The sequence below is a fragment of the Argentina silus genome (assembly GCF_951799395.1).
Source record: "Argentina silus genome assembly, chromosome: Y".
NCBI lineage: Eukaryota > Metazoa > Chordata > Actinopteri > Argentiniformes > Argentinidae > Argentina > Argentina silus.
The window spans coordinates 24,323,110-24,340,444 of NC_139654.1; positions in this window are offsets into that span (position 1 = coordinate 24,323,110).

The window sequence follows — 17,335 nt, forward strand, 5'->3', positions numbered from 1 at the left end:
CAAAGGAGTTTGCCATTGGGGAGAAGGTGATGCGGAAGAACATCCGCAGCCAGCAGTGCAAAGGGGGGAAGCTGGATGCTGATAGGCTTGGACCCTTCACCATCCTAGGGCTGGAGGGCAAGAGTGCGGACCTTGTTGGGGTTGATGGGGTCACACACCCAAAGGTGAATACAGATCAGTATCGGGAACCAGAGGAGAGGATCCCAAGGAAATTGAAGAGGCCCTCGCCTTCCACATCCACCAGCGCCAGTTCCCACCCATCTAACCAGTGCCACTTCCCACTGTAGCAATGGTCCGGACACAGAGGTAGTGGTCTGGGAATCAACCCGTTTATTGTTCAGTCTTAATTTCATAATTTACTTTCTGCTCCGCGACTTTCCAGTCTGCGTGTCTTCCGCAGCTTCGTTCCTCACCGCCACTCTCCTACTGAAAAGCAGAGGCACACACATCTTACGCCATTTGGTAACGAGGCTTCATTCGCCACAGGTGTGCGACAAAACCTCGCTCCCGCACCCTGGCCACGGTCCTGTAGCACCGTCTACAGGCCGAACGCTGCATGTCCCCCCACATACCCCCACCGCCCGTAACAGGCCGGGGATACGACGGCCGGCAGCCTACTCCCCCCCCCCCCCCCCTGCACGGGAGAGGAAGTCTGCCACGACCATCTGCACCCCCGGTCTGTGCACAACCGAAAAGTTGAAGGGCTGCAACGCGAGATACCATCGGGTGATCCTCGCGTTCACATCCTTCATGCGGTGGAGCCACTGGAGGGGAGCATGGTCGGAGGAGAGGGTGAAAATCGACCCAGCAGGTAGTAACGGAGGGCGCCGACCGCCCACTTGATGGCCAGGCACTCCTTCTCCACCGTGCTGTACCGGCCCTCCCTCTCCGACAGTTTGCGGCTCAGGTACAGCACCGGCCGGTCAGCCCCCTCCACCTGCTGGGTCAGCACTGCTCCCAGGCCTCTATCCGACGCGTCCGTCTGTAGGGAGAAAGGGAGGTTAAAATCAGGCGCATACAGGACCGTTTCTCCACAAAGAGCGCCCTTAAGGGCCTCGAACAACCCCTGGCACTGGCCCGACCATTGGACCGGATCCGGGGCACCCTTCCGGGTGAGGTCCGTCAAGGGACTGGCCAGCTCTGAAAATCCCGGCACGAACTGCCGGTAATAGCCAGCCAGCCCCAGGAAGGCCCTCACCTCCTTCTTCGTCTTGGGCCGCGGAGAGGCGGCGATGGCCGCAGTCTTTTCAATCTGCGGCCGCACCTCAAGTGGTACCCCAGATACCGGATCTCCCTCCGCCCGATCACGCACTTCTTCGGGTTGGCCGTCAGCCCCGCCTGCCTCAGGGACCGCAGAACAGCAGACACACTCTGCACATGCTGCGCCCAGGTGTCACTGTGAATGACAATGTCATCCAGGTAGGCCGCAGCATAGGCAGAGTGTGGCCGCAGAATGCGGTCCATGAGGCGCTGAAAAGTGGCTGGGGCTCCGAACAACCCGAAAGGGAGCACCGTGAACTGGTATAGCCCGAGTGGAGTGGAGAATGCAGTCTTCTCCCGGGATACCGGCGAGAGTGGAATCTGCCAGTATTCTTTTGTGCAATCCAATGTCGTGAAATATTTGGCCGTGCCAAGCCGGTCCAAGAGCTCGTCAACCCGGGGCATCGGGTAGGCATCGAATTTGGAGACCGCATTAACCCTTCTATAATCCACACAGAACCGTATAGCCCCATCCGGCTTGTTGACCAGCACAATGGGGCTACACCAGTCACTGCGGGACTCCTCGACCCCACCCAGCTCCAGCATGGCTTCCAATTCCCTGCACACAATGTCTCGTTTGTGTACCGGTAACCTATAGGGACGCGTGCGCACCGTTAAACCCGGCTGCGTTTCTATATGGTGGTCGATAAGCGTAGTCCGACCGGGCAGGGGAGAGAACATGTCGGCGAACTTAGCTTGCAAATCTGCAACGTCCGTGGCCTGGCTAGCAGAGAGATGGTTATCAATACCGACCGGAGTGCTAACTTTTGATTTTGGGACTTCCGGTCCGAACTCATCTCTCTCTGGAATTATTGTAGCCAGAGCAACAGTGACCACGTCGTTCCATTTTTTTAGGAGATTTACGTGATACACCTGCAAGCTATCCCCCCGGTCCGAGCGTACTACCTCATAATCCACGTCCCCCATGCGACGTGTGACCACAAACGGCCCTTGCCACTTCGCGAGTAATTTCGTGCTGGAGGTGGGTAACAGTACGAGCACCTTGTCTCCCGGTGTAAATTCTCGCAGGTTAGTTCCCCTGTCGTATAGGCGCTTTTGACGCTCCTGGGCTTGCTGCAAATGCTCGCGTGAAATAACCCCTAGGGCGTGGAGCTTTGTGCGCAAGTCCAGGACGTATTGAATCTCACTTTTACTGTCGCTAGACCCTTCCTCCCAATTTTCTTTAAGAAGGTCTAGGACACCCCGGGGCTTACGCCTGTAGAGTAATTCAAACGAGGAAAACCCGGTGGAAGCTTGGGGGACTTCCCGTACCGCAAACAGCAGGAGATCTAGCCATTTATGCCAATTCCGACTATCCTCGTGTACAAACTTCCGGATCATTGATTTCAAGGTCCGATTGAACCTCTCACAAAGGCCATCAGTGGCCGGGTGGTAAACAGTGGTTCGAACCGCCTTGATGTTCAACAACCCGTACAGTTCTTTGAGGGTGCGTGACATAAAATTAGTGCCCTGGTCGGTGAGAATCTCTTTCGGGATTCCCACGCGGGAGATTACTTGAAACAATGCCTTCGCTACACTCCTGGTAGAAATATTGCGCAGCGGTATTGCCTCGGGGTATCGGGTTGCGTAATCTATCAAGACCAACACGATATCCCTGTGTACACCGATCAAATGGCTTGATAATATCCATGGCAATGCGGTCGAATGGGTTCTCGACCAATGGTAAGGGCCGCAAGGGGGCCCGTGGAATGGCTGGGGGATTTACAAACTGACATTTGCGACAAGAAGCGCACCACCTACGCACCTCTGCCCGAATTCCCGGCCAATAAAACCGAGCCATTATATGGTTTAGTGTCTTATCATAACCTAAATGGCCCGCCATGGGGTTGAAATGAGCTGCCTGGAAGACCATTTCCCGGCGGCTACGGGGAACCAACAACTGGGTTACTTCCTCCTGACTATGTGAGTCACGACTTACTCTGTATAACCTGTCGCTGATAATCGCAAAATAGGGGTGGGCGCGCACTGTGTCTGGCCGTACCAAAGTACCATCAATTGCTATCACTTGGTCATAGGCCGATCGTAGGGTCTCGTCACGAGACTGCTTGAGGGGGAAGTCACCTAGCAGCGGATAGTTCGGCGCGGAAATCTCGGGTTGAGACCCCCCCGCCGCCTCCGGCTCCTCGGCAGTGTCGCGAGGCACTGCCTCAGCGCAGAGCACATTACACGCCTCACACCTCCCTCTCTGTCGTGCACGCACCCCGGTAGCCCGTTTTACCGCTTGAGGAAACCCCTCCCAATCTACACCCAGAACAAGGGGATGCGTGAGGCGCGGGCTAACCGCCGCCTGTACACTATGTTTTTTTCCCTCATAATGAATTTCGATAGCGACCACAGGATATTTGTGGATGTCCCCCCACACCCACCCATCCACCAGCGTCACTTCCCACCCATCCACCAGCACCAGTTCCCACCCATCTACCAGCGCCACCACCAGCGCCTTAACCATGATGACAGTCGTAAGTTAATGTTTCTTCATCAGTGACACTTCTGTCAAATTTGGGATTGGTAGGCCCAGTGTTTCTGACATTTAAAACAATTAGACAGTCGCTTACGCCTTTGTGAACCAAGAAAATCAAGTAATTCTGCTGTGGTTCGAATGGCAAGTCCATACACTTGCGGCATTTTGCCATCAAGTTGAAGTCATTGTGTTTTAATGGGGTCTTTGTTTTGAGCCTCTATTCCAGTCCATTTAATGATTTCAGGCATCATTTTGCATACCATCATCATTATGTTCTGTCATCATTGTGACTTGCCAATACGTTTCTTTTCCAGTGATTGATGACATATGGGCAGGGAGGCGACAGGATGTCCGGTGGAGCCGCATTGGGCTGTACAAGGTGCATTCCAAAGCGAGGTAAAACACATGTTCAATATTGTAGTCCTACTGGTAGCCACAGATTTAACTGTACAGTAGATACTAGATGCCAGCATTAATCATTTGTATTTGAAATGGCAATAATGGTGTTCCCCCATATCTTCAGGTGATTCATGCCTACTTGGCTGCCCCGATCAAGCGAACCAAGGGGCAGGGTCTGCGCATCTTCCATATTGACTCCTACCAGGTGACATAAATCTGGAGGGGAGATCTGAAGGGGTTGAGGAAGGTGAGTGCCATTCAACTTTCCATATCTTAGAGTGAATGCCATTGACATGAGTCCCTTATCTATAATGTGAATTTTTGGTATTATTTCACTTGGATCCTTTGGTGTATGACCTTTTTGTTCGGGCACTGAACCACAAACATCACTGGACACTGGTGATGAGTGGGGACATGAAAGACAGTTGGCCCTGAGTTGTGTAATGGGAGTAATCACTATGTTCTGGGTTTAAAGGTGATCTATCCTAAAGAGAGGAGGGCATTGTTCCTGGACCCCCTTGGTGCGAAAGAGGCAGACCTGGCAAAATGCAAGGATGCAACCAGGCATGTTAGATGTACATCTTGGACTGATTTAGCAGGTTTGTCAGTGGTTCCTAACATTGGCATTTACTTCAGTACACCATATTTATTTCCAGGGCCTTCACAAGGAGGTAATTTGCAGTGTCCCGCTGACCTTCTGTCAAAAGTGTTCTACATGGAACCAAAATAGTGTTCTCTCACAGGGACAGCCGAACTCCTCTTCATGGTTCTGTGTTGCAGCCTTTTTTGTCTAAAAGTGTATTGGGGGTGAGAGGATGGTTGAAAGAGGTTCTGATTAGTTTTTGTTGTGTACAATGTTGTTTCTTATCTTTCAGATTGAATGTTCAACACCCAAGTGTGGACTGTGGTTCCACTGGGACTGTATTGGCAGGCCACCAGTGGAGGGTGACTTTTTGTGCCCTGCATGGCGTGTGTGTGTGTGTGTGATTTGTTTAGCCTCTGTACCATTTTATTTGTGCAAACCTCTGTAAACCGCACACTTTTGACCTTTTTGGAAGAGACCAGCATTTTTTAAATGTGATGGAGTGCACCCAAACAGAAGAGGAGCAGAGATTCTATCTGACAATATGGAGAAGGTGTTAAAGTGGTGAGGGGACGCTAGTCCTAGCCATGTTGAGGTAACCACAATCCATTTCCCTCATACACTGCCAATAAAACCTGTTTCAGTACAGGCTAGCAAATTGGCCTACGCCTCAGGGGAGTTACCTACCCTAGAAACACCAGATGATTTTAAAATGAGAAATGGGCTTGGACTATTACATTTAAATGCCAGAAGCCAAATAAATAAAATGGACTTCATCACATGGGCTCAATAGGCAAACCCAGACATTTTTGTGATCTCTGAAACATGGTCTAAATGTGTCAGTGCCTGACAATGATGTGTCCTTAAATGACTATACCATATGTAGGACAGGGAGAGGAGGAGGGGTGGCTATTTTTGTCAAAAACTGTTCTTACTGCATCTGTTCTGCTATCCTCCACTGTACCAAATCAATATGAATGTTTAGTCCTAAGTGTGTGTTTTGGAAATAACTCAAAGCTGTCTGTTATAGGAGTGTATCACCCACCATCTGCTCATCATAGTACCCTTGATAACTTAGCTGCACTTCTATCTTCCTATGTACATTCTGAAGTAGTAATAATAGGTGATTTTAATCAAGACTGGTTCTCAAACCTCAGACAAAACACCTGTGTGATGGCTTACAACTATCACAGTTAATCTCAAAGCCAACACGGCCTAACTTGAAGAATCCAGATAAATCCACCCTGCTAGACATCATCCTAACAAATAGGCCTTATAAATATATAGCCAGTGGTGTTTTTTCAAATGACATCAGCGATCATTGTCTGATAGCCTGTATTAGAGATGAGAGGATAAAAAAATCTGCTCCACACTTCCTTACAAAAAGACATTTTAAACATTTTTGCAAGCAAGGTTTTTTTACATGATCTTTATTGGTAGAATCTTTCCCTTATCAGATGCATACCTGACCCCGATTTGGCTCTTGAACATTTCTCATCTATATTTACATCTCTGGCAAATAAACATCCTTTAAATGCTTTAGAATTAAGAATAGAACTAATCCCTGGTATTCCACATAATTTTCAGATCTCCTTTTGTTGAGAAGCCAGGCCTGGGTCAGGGTCAAAGCCTCAGACTCAGTCATTTTGTCAGACCTCTTTACAGAGAAAATTGAGATAAGTAATGCCTTAAACCAGCATTTTTATCTCTGCAGGCTTTTTATTTGAGATAAATGGTCAGACGGTCGACTGCGCTTCCAGCCCCCAGTTGGCTCGATGGGAGATCAGTCAACTACTAGCGAATCTTTGTTTTAATTTGAACAATTTTCTCCTTGTGATGTACTAGATTAGACTAGGTTCCCACCGTGAAGCATGGAGGAGGAGGTGTGGGGGTGCTTTGCTGGTGACACTGGTGGTGATTTATTCAAAATTCAAGGCACACTTAACCAGCATGGCTACCACAGCATTCTGCAGCGACATGCCATCCCATCTGGTTTGCGCTTAGTGGGACCATCATTTGTTTTTCAACAGGACAGGGCTATTTGACCAAGAAGGAGAGTGATGGAGTGCTGCGTCAGATGACCTGGCCTCCACAATCACCCGACCTAAACCCAATTGAGATGGTTTGGGATGAGTTGGACCGCAGAGTGAAGGCAAAGCAGCCAACAAGTGCTCAGCACCTCTGGGAACTCCTTCAAGACTGTTGGAAAACCATTCCAGGTGACTACCTCATGAAGCTGATTGAGAGAATGCCGAAAGTGTGCAAAGCTGTCATCAAAGCACAAGGTGGGTACTTTGAAGAATCAAAAATATAAAACATATTCTGGTTTGTTTAACACTTTTTTGTTTACTACATAATTCCATATGTGTTCCTTCATAGTTTTGATGTCTTCAATATTAATCTACAATGTAGAAAATAATAAAAATAAAGAAAAACCATTGAATGAGAAGGTGTGTGTGTGTGTATATATATATATATATATATACAGTGCCCTGCATAAGTAATGAGCAGTGAAGCATTTTGATTTGAAATCAAACCATTCAGACCATTCAACACTTTTTATGCATAGTCCCCCTATTTCAGTACCCAAAAGTGATGGGAAAATTGGCTTGACAGGTGTTTCTGGTTATCACATAATTTGTACAGTCATAAGACCTCGTCCCCAGGCTATCTCACACAAGCAGAAGTACATCCAGTTGTGTCCCCTAACCCAGACTGTGTGTCTAACCAGTGGGAATAGTCAGGTACAAACAGACCACCAAATGCCATGGCCAAATTATCCCATTTCATTAGTTTTAGTTTTGTCCTTTGCTGTCAAGAATGATCAAGTCAAGATAAATGACGAATGCATTAAAGTAGCCGACTTCCTACCTTAATGCATTCGTCATCTATCTTGACTGGTCAACAGTTGTAACAAGATCCTTGACACACAGAGGCGGATGCAGTGTTGTGATGAGGGAATGGTCGTTTATTCAGCTGTTTGTCGACTTTCCAGTCTTTGGCTTTCCAGCCCTTCCTCCTCGAAAGCAGAGGCACACACATCTTAAACCATTTCGTTAACGAGGCTTCATTCGCAACAGGTGCGCAACAAAGCCTCGCTTCTGTAACCCTGGCCACGGTCCTGTAGCTCCCTCTACAGGCCGAACGCTGCATGTCCCCCCACAACAGTATAATTGCAAACGGAGATATAGATAACAATGCCTTACTTACTATTCTTCCATTAATCGTTGCCAACAAAGGTCTCGGGCGAGCCAAACACTATCCTGAAGTCTCACTATCCTGGTGTTCGTCTCTGCCAGCGATCACAGCAAGTATCTTTTTTATCTTGCAACATATTGGCTTGATCCTCCATGATCGACAGCAAAGGACATAACACTAGTAAAATCTGTCTGGCCATTGATGGTGGCGGTTTTAACACAGCAGTGTTGGCCATGCCTGGTAGATGAAGCTTTTACCATAACCCTTTGGCAAGCAATCAAAAATGTCTCTTTTAGAGATTAGTTTTCTCAAACAAATCCTTTGTGCATCCTGTATTGATGTTACTGTATGCAGCTTGCACACTTGTGACAGAACTGCATCAAACACTTCTTCTGAAATGTCCATGTTGCAGAGTAGGCGAGTGCATACCGGGGGAATGTAAACGGGGGAAGGTGTTGATTGGCTGAGAGATTAAGCCGATTAAGCCAATGGCTATGCGCTGTCTGTCTGTCTTTCTTTCTATTAGCTTAATGAAAGTTTAAAGCGTTGGTCCAACAGACCTGTTGCGAATTGGGCAGAAGTGTCTGGGAACGAGACGTCAATGAAAGTGTTGGATTTGAGAGAGAGATTTTTCTCTCTGACGAGTGCCGATTTACTAGCTGTGGAATACGCTGGTAAAGTGGAACGTCACTGAAGACACCCATACAAATATTCAGCGCTGCACTAAATGTACTCCCACCATAATATAATTGAATATTCTTCATTATTTTGCTTTCCCCATCATCCAAGAAACAGAGACAGCGTGTAAAACTGCGCAGGTTTGAAGATTTATTTTTAAAAATCATTTTTCTGCTATATTAGTGACTGGTCACATTAGCCACGCGGCTTGTATTAGCACACGTCTTGAATATCATATACAAATATTAGATCACGCCCAACAATCTAGCTTAAATAGCTATATTTACAGTCTCCTATTATTAGGATATGGAGCTTTATATATAAGCTGTTTGTCTTGTGGTGGAAGTCTAGGATTTACCACTCTGTACTTCAGCTCTTCGGAGGTAAGAATCAAGAAACAAGTCCTGAGTAGCCACAATATCTGAGTCCGGTATTTATTGCTTGCAAACAAGAGACAAGAGCGTAACAGCAGCCCAGCGTAGATCCGAGGGTCCGTTCAGCACAAGTCTGAAGAGACGATTATCAGGGTTGTCTTTTATACAGTTTAAACATAATGGTAGGCGCCGCCAAGGCTATCGGCTGATGGGCTTGTGCTTACGTGAGAGAGGGCGGGAGAGAATGAACAATGGGGACACTTTCTTACTGATCAATCGGCGTTCAACATTTCACACCTATAGCCAGATATGTCTGTTCCCCCATTACTGCGCTCCCTCACCACTCCCTCCGAAATCACCGCTGTTCATATGGCACTGTATGGTTATACAGTGCTTCTCAGAACAATGGCTATAGAACTTTAGAGGTGTGGCAAGAGAAAATGTAATCACAGTATTTACACAAGTTGTATCAGTCATATGAAAGTGTATAACCTGAAAACAGTTCTATCAATGTATTTTCCATAACAGTCTCCAGATATTTTTGTTGTCATGGTATCCTTTGATTGCATCACAATCACTTTACCAGCGTATACATTTTTGCTGTTTCCATGAGGACCAGAATGCTGTAACTTGAGTGTGAAGTGAATGTCAGCTTAATAGCAACCTTATCCCCAGACATTTCCCCCATGCTGAGAAGTGATCTGATGTCTGTTTTATAACCCACCTTCATTAAACAAACACTCTCCCATCTGCTCATTCCCACCCTCTCCACCCTTTGGCTTAATATCCAATCTGTTAAATTGGACAATCCAGAATTAGAGGAGCTGATAGATTAAACAAACACATGATATGCATGGTATCACATAAACCACCACCATTTGTGTGTGATGTTATGCTCTCTCCGATCATAACAGCAGTGTTGGAAGGATTGTAATTTGCCGAAATTACATGGTATGGAAATTCACATGTTGACTATTGTGGGAGACACTGGCATTGGCATATCTTATCCTTTAAGTAACCACCAGTTATCTCCCTGTCTGCTTAGTCCTGAGGGGGGCTCCTTGGCGGCTGGCTCAGCAGATGGGGCAGCCTACATCTGGAACATTAACACTGGGAACCTGGTGACTCGCCTTCCTGACATGCACAGGTATTGTCCTGTCCCTTAGTCTCTTTACAGTCTATGCTTTCAACAGTGTGTAATGAAACTCATATGACAAAATGTGCCTTTACTTGCCAAGTGCAAGAAGTCTCTAGTCTTTTCCTTACCCTAACTAACCCTAACCCTAACTCTTAAGAGAGTCATTCTTGATGTCTCTTTTACACTTGACTGTTTAGCTGAATCTTGTACAGTGAGATGCCTGTTGTCTATCTTTCTTGTAAATACAATTTAACCTCCTCGGACCTCAGCTTTCAGAGGGAGACGTTCTGGGCAGCAGCCAGCTAAGCATCAATTAGGTTTATTAGACTTCCTCACAGTCAGTTTGTAGAGGCTATTAGGGAATGTGGAGGATGTTACAGGCTATTAGCTTATGTTTATGTTAGAAGGGAAAGAATACTTTTTTGGCTGTGTATCCTATCATTTCATATGAAACAGCAGAACATTTTGAGCTATTAAGTTTCCTCATCTTATTTGTGCTAGTTCTGTTTGGCTCAGAGTTCTTGCTCCGTCCATCTGTTCTGTACATCTAGAAACACTTCAAGAGCTAGTCAAATCTGCCTTGCCACCTGGGGGGTGAATGTCCATTGAAATGAATGAGATGTAGTGACTGTCCCTCTGCTGCTCCTTCATCAACACAGAGTCCTGGTCAGTGTCTGGGGAGTATGTGGTGGCTCAGGCTGCGGATTACTTTTGGAGATGATGTTGTCATGGTAGCACGCCCCCCATCTCAGTGAAATAAAGAATAATAAAAACCTTATTTAAAATGATCCAAAGAGTGGGAACGTTCTCTGAGCGCTCCTCAGAGAACAAATGTGATGCTCCTCTCCCTCCAACCAGTCGTACAGAATAGAAGGCAATGGCATCAAGCCCAAGGTCAGAAACTCATTAGTACAAACTCAGAAAGGAAACTCAGAAACTCTTTTGTGTACAACTTTGCTGAGGGAACAAATATTTGCAACGATTAATTTCCTTTGCTGGGAACTATCCACAGAGAGTATTGCTTTTCTTAAAGCACCATTGATGGAAATATGGTAAATTTCTATAGCAAATAAAGAGAGAATATTCCACATAGGACAGGACAAAGAGGCCAAAAGTGAGTTATGAAAACCAATTATAAATGTTTCATAAGAAAACAGGTTGATGTAGAGATAACCAGATGTTGATTTATGAAGGTAATGATATGAAGAGGTACTTAGAAGTTGTTGCATGAAGGAATCAGAGCCTAGAGGAAGTAGATACCCAGAGTATAAAAACAGGAAATAGTAATAAGGAGTACAGGGGTTTTTATAATTGGTTATTAACCAATTATAGCCATTCCATATAAGACAGGATAAAGAGGCCAAAAGTGAGTTATGAAAACCAATTATAAATATTACATGAGAAAACAGGTTAAGGGATAGAGGGAGTGATGATTTATGGAGGGACTGATAAGAGGAAGTGCCAAATGTCGGTACATGAAAGGAGGTTCATCGGTACCAAGCACTAGAAATATCTTAATAGGAACAGTACTAATCAGTACCAAGGATGACGTAATATTCTTTTTGATAATTATGATGAGCTCACCACCAATAATGTAGCAACCCGAGAACTATCTTTAGAAATGGGAGGGGAAACCAAGCCGTGACGAGGTATAGGAACCGGGTGAATAATATTGGTGGCGAGCAGCCAGGAAGTGTAAATGATTTGCATATGAGGGATGGAACCTAAATTTGAATTGTATAAACATGGTGTACTGAAAGAAAAACGGGGAGATGCTTCGCGAACCACCTCGGCTTTTGTTACTTGTAATAAAAGTCTCTGAATAAACCATCAGCTCTAGTCTTTGGCATTTTATTTCAAAGTACATGGAACATGGAATTCCACCACAGAAACTCCACAATTATTGTTCCATCAAAACAACATTTTCATTGAATGGTTCAAAGTAAATTAGTGTCTAAACATTTATGTAAGGGAAATAAAAGCATGCATTATGCTTGAAGGGAAGCTAACAGGACAATAAAATTATAGGTTTGGATTTTTTGAGCCAGATCTCTTTTTTATTAAATGGCTAGTTTTGAGAAGCTTATCGGCACCAGCGATACCCTCCTCAGGCCACAATGGAAGAAATTTCATTTTTGGAGCCTTTGTTCATTTGGTCCACAATTGCCTGAATTTCTTCCATTATAGCCTGAAGAGGTGGGTATCGCTGGTGCTGTTTTAACTACATTACAAACATGTTTGGGGGCTGAAGATTTTGAAGCTGTTGCTTGTATATTTTATGGAAGGGAGAAGGTTAAGCCATGCTCTCTCTGAGTCTTCGCTACAGTCATTGATTAGGAAAAAGTCGCTCTCGGTGTGCCATGCTGTTTTTGATCAGCATTTAAAAAGGCTGTAAAAACCAGACATTTTTTCTCTCAGCTTTGAAGAGATGTGAGTTAGGTCCTTTGTGTTTCTAGTTACTGTGTCCTATGTATGGTACGCAGAAACATACGTTTGTTAAGATAAACAAACCAAATGAATGAATGTTACCATGATGTATCATGTACCATTCTGAATAAAATATCTCTCCACTGTTTAACAAGGTTTTTCATAACGTATTTGTGTATATACAGTTGAATTCCATATATTATTGACAATGACATTGTAACTAATAAATAGCATATTTTGTGTTTCATATGTCATGGGTTTATTAGGTGATGACTTTAAGGGATTGTGTGTATGCCTGTCAGGTGAGTGTCATGAATCATGGAGGTTATGGGCTAAGTTCACCAGTTGAAACACACAGGCAAATGTTTTCTTAAAAACAGCATGCTTGATAAGGTTCATTTGGCATTTTTGTCATGTCCAATATGCATATTCCTGACTAATCTCACTGGTGCTGCTATTCATGTTTGAGAATACAACAGGGCAAATGTAATGGCAGTTTGATGGTATTTAATGTTGTCCTATTAAAGTGTCACGCCTGAGGTTGCTGTCTGGTGACTATGGCGCCCTCCTCTGGCGGTACAGGGTCAGTGGCCTCCCAATCTACCCAGATTCGTTTCACCTGTGTGTTCTGTCCCGTTTTGTTATATATAGCCTGTGTGTTCCCCATGTCCTTGTCAGAGATTCTCCCCGTCTGTTCGTGTTTACCGTCTGCCAGTCGGTCCTGTTATTTCCAGTTATTTACCCCATTGCCGTAGTCCGTGTTACCATTTTCTTAGTTCTACGTTATGCCACTTGTGAAGTGAGTACCTGTGTTATTGGAGCTTGGTTTTCTCCACTTTTATTTTACCCTTTTCTCCCAGTGTTTGTTTGTGCATCCTGCCCCGACCATTCTTAATTCAAGAGAAACGTTCTTGTATTTATGCCTTTCGTCTGAGTATTTCTCCACACTTGGGTCCACCGCATCCGCATTGCTAACACTAAAGGACTGGTAGGGAGGGGAATATCTGCATTAATTGAAATAGCAAATAGTTTGCAAAGAATACAATACTAAATCATCTAATTTATGCATTATTGGAGAACAAAACTATCTTTCTGATAGTCATGGTGATGATAATATTCAATATTACAACACATTGTCATGTTGTTTCAGTTGCCATTGGTCTAGATTATTACAATACCAAAGCTCTAGAAAGGTGCGTGCTCCCTAAATATATACAGTGCATTCAGAAAGTATTCAGACCCCTTCACTTTTTCCACATTTTGTTATGTTACAGCTTTATTCTAAAATGGATTCAATAAAAAACAATTCCTCATCAATCTACACACAATACCCCATAATGACAAAGCGAAAACAGGTTTAGAAATGTTTGCTAATTCAGTAAAAATAAAAAACTGAAATATCACATTTACATAAGTATTCAGACCCTTTGCTATGACACTAGAAATTGAGCTCAGGTGCATCCTGTTTCCATTGATCATCCTTGAGATGTTTCTACGACTTGATTGGAGTCCACCTGTGGGAAATTGAATTCATTGGACATGATTTGGAACGGCACACACCTGTCTATATAAGGTCCCACAGTTGACAGTGCATGTCAGAGCAAAAACCAGGCCATGAGGTCGAAGAAATTGTCCTTAGACCTCTGAGACAGGATTGTGTCGAGGCACAGACCTGGGGAAGGGTACAAAAAAAATGTCTGCAATTTTGAAGGTCCCCAAGAACACAGTAGCCTCCATCATTCTTAAATGGAAGAAGTTTGGAACCACCAAGACTCTTCCTAGAGCTGGCCGTCCGGCCAAACTAAGCAATAGGGTGAGAAGGGCCATCGTCATGGAGGTGACCAAGAACCCAATGGTCACTCTGACAGAACTCTAGAGTTCCTCTTTGGAGATGGGAGAACCTCCCAGAAGGACAACCACCTCTGCAGCACTCCACCAATCAGGCCTTTATGGTAGAGTGGCCAGACGGAAGCCACTCTTCAGTAAAAAGCACATGACAGCCCGCTTGGAGTTTGCCAAAAGGCACCTAATGGACTCTCAGACCATGAGAAACAAGATTCTCTGATGTGATGAAACCAATATTGAACTCTTTGGTCTGAATGCCAAGCGTCATGTCTGGAGAAAACCAGGCACTGCTCATCACCTGGCCAATACCATCCCTACGGTGAAGCATGGTGGTGGCAGCATCATGCTGTGGGGATGTTTTTCAGCGGCAAGGACTGGGAGACTAGTCAGGATCGAGGGAAAGATGAATGGAGCAAAGTACAGAGAGATCCTTGATGAAAACCTGCTCCAGAGCGCTCAGGACCTCAGACTGGGGCGAAGGTTCACCTTCCAACAGGACAATGACCCTAAGCACACAGCCAAGATAATGCAGGAGTGGCTTCGGGACAAGTCTCTGAATGTCCTTGAGTGGCCCAGCCAGAACCCGGACTTGAACCTGATTGAACAACTCTGGACAGACCTGAAAATAGCTGTGCACGCTCCCCATCCAACCTGACAGAGCTTGAGAGGATCTGCAGAGAAAAATTAGAGAAACGTGTAGCATCAAGCTTGTAGCATCATACCCAGGAAGACTTGAGGCTGTAATCGGTGTCAAAGGGTTAGGGTTAGAATACTTATGTAAATGTGATTTTTTTATTTTTTTATTTTTAATAAATTAGCAAACATTTCTAAAAACCTATTTTGGCTTTGTCATTATGGGGTATTGTGTGTAGATTGAAACAAATGTTTAATTAATTTTAGAATAAGGCTGTAACATGACAATGTGGAAAAAGTGAAGGGGTCTGAATACTTTCCGAATGCACTGTATACTGTATGATTGCATTACTCACTGTTCTTTCCCAGGCTGGCAATTATACTGTATTTTTACTTACTGCAGTGTATCAGCATTCTTTGTACGCATCTCTCTCAAGTCCTATAGGTGGAATGCTCTATTAACACTGTGTAGCAGAAGGGTATATGACAGAGCACAGCAGCATCCATGACATCAATGCAAAGACATAAACTAGCTGGCCTCTTGCAGCAGAGCAGGTGAGCATTTCACATCTTATTAGTTTGCCAGGCAAGAGAGACCCTGTTTCAGAGAAATTGTATCTACTCCCCAAACCATGCACACATTGCTCTCACAGATTGAGTGAGCAATAGCAAGAGGGTGGGCGAGAGAGAGATCACGGCAGGGAGGGAGGGAGCAAGGGAGACAGAGATGTGGCAAAGAGCTGTGGCAGTGCCTGTGAGCGAATCCCAGATGGAAGACTCCTACTGAGAATATTCTTTTGGATTTTTCACTCCTACTGAGTTCTGAATTTTCTGTGCACCCATTGTAACACTAAAGCTCTGACAAGGGAAGAGACAAGCCAGACTAAACAAGAGGGAATAGTGTATGGATATTTGGGGTTTTTGTAAGCATCGTTGGAGATGCCCTTTTAAGTCCATTCAGCTGGAAAGAGGTCCAACAGAGAGGATCCCCCTCTTAAATTCACTCACCCAGTCTCCCCAGCCAGAGCATTTGCATCAGTAAATTCTTCTCTCTCCCTCCTCTCTGCACAATCATATTCCAGCCTGTTTACTGTGAGTGAAAAGAGGACTCTACCATACAACAATCCTTGCAATGGGTGATAAAGGTACAAGGTAAGCAGACATTATCATCAGGTTATGAATTATAGGATTGCTGAATAGGGTTGTGAAAACAACTGACTGCACTGCTGTATTACTCCATGGCTGCTCATTTCTGATCACTTGCTCTGAGTGTGCTTGAGGTGTGAAATTTGCCACAGGATACCCCATGCTGTATGCCTTTGTTATTTCAGGCTTTTGTGTATGGGCGTGGGTTTGAGTGAGTGAGCTTGTGTGCATGTACATCGTGTGTATGTTAATGAGTGTTTGATGCATGTTAGTTCTTTGTGCATCATTTCCTCCGAAATTAGTGACAGGGCTGTTTTGCGTTGCTGTCAGGGCTAGACTACTACAAGTACATTATTGGAAAGACAGCTAAAGCATGTAATCAGCACCATAACCAGAGCATGTGATTGATTTTAAGATGGCATCTGCATCCTGTATTTTGTTACATCATATCATAGTGATTTAAAGTGCCTCTCGTACTCGATGAGGCTGACCGAATAGTCACGTACCTTGGCTATGAGCCAAGAGCTATGATTTGAACATCTGATGTTGGATCCCCAGACGAGCTGAGTTAGATGCCTCCCAGTGGAAGACTAGTGTGCATCAACTGTCTCCTAATGGAGCTCTAGCAGGTCTCTGTAATCTGAGTCTGAATCCTGTAGAGAGTTGAAGTGGGGATTTCCATAGGAATTTGTGAATAGTTGAAAAAACCTTCCCTCCAAGACCCTATTGGCATGCTCAACAAGCCTCCTCCCCAGCCATGCCATTATGAAATAACTTCACTTCTCCCACAGCTGAATCATTGGCTATGATGTGTGTTATTAGATTCCATTTGTTAATCTGGTGGGAACGATACATGCAAATGTGAAATTATGCCCAAGGCGGAGGCTGCTGCGTTTATCTGGACAATCACACATAATGTCTAAAGTCTTGATATTGTGTCACATGGGAGCCGATAGGAACCTCTGCCCATACAACAGTCTCTGCTTTTCCACGTTCTATAGTAGTTGTAGTGTTACCAAGCCAAACCGTTATCTTATCTTGCTGTCGCACGGCTCCAAATTTGGATTTCATAAAGCAGAAATGTGAATGCTTTTTTAAATATATTTTCTGTCTACTTAGCACTACAGTTTATCAGTTTCCAGAGTGCGTTATTCAGTGCCTTTTGTCGAAAG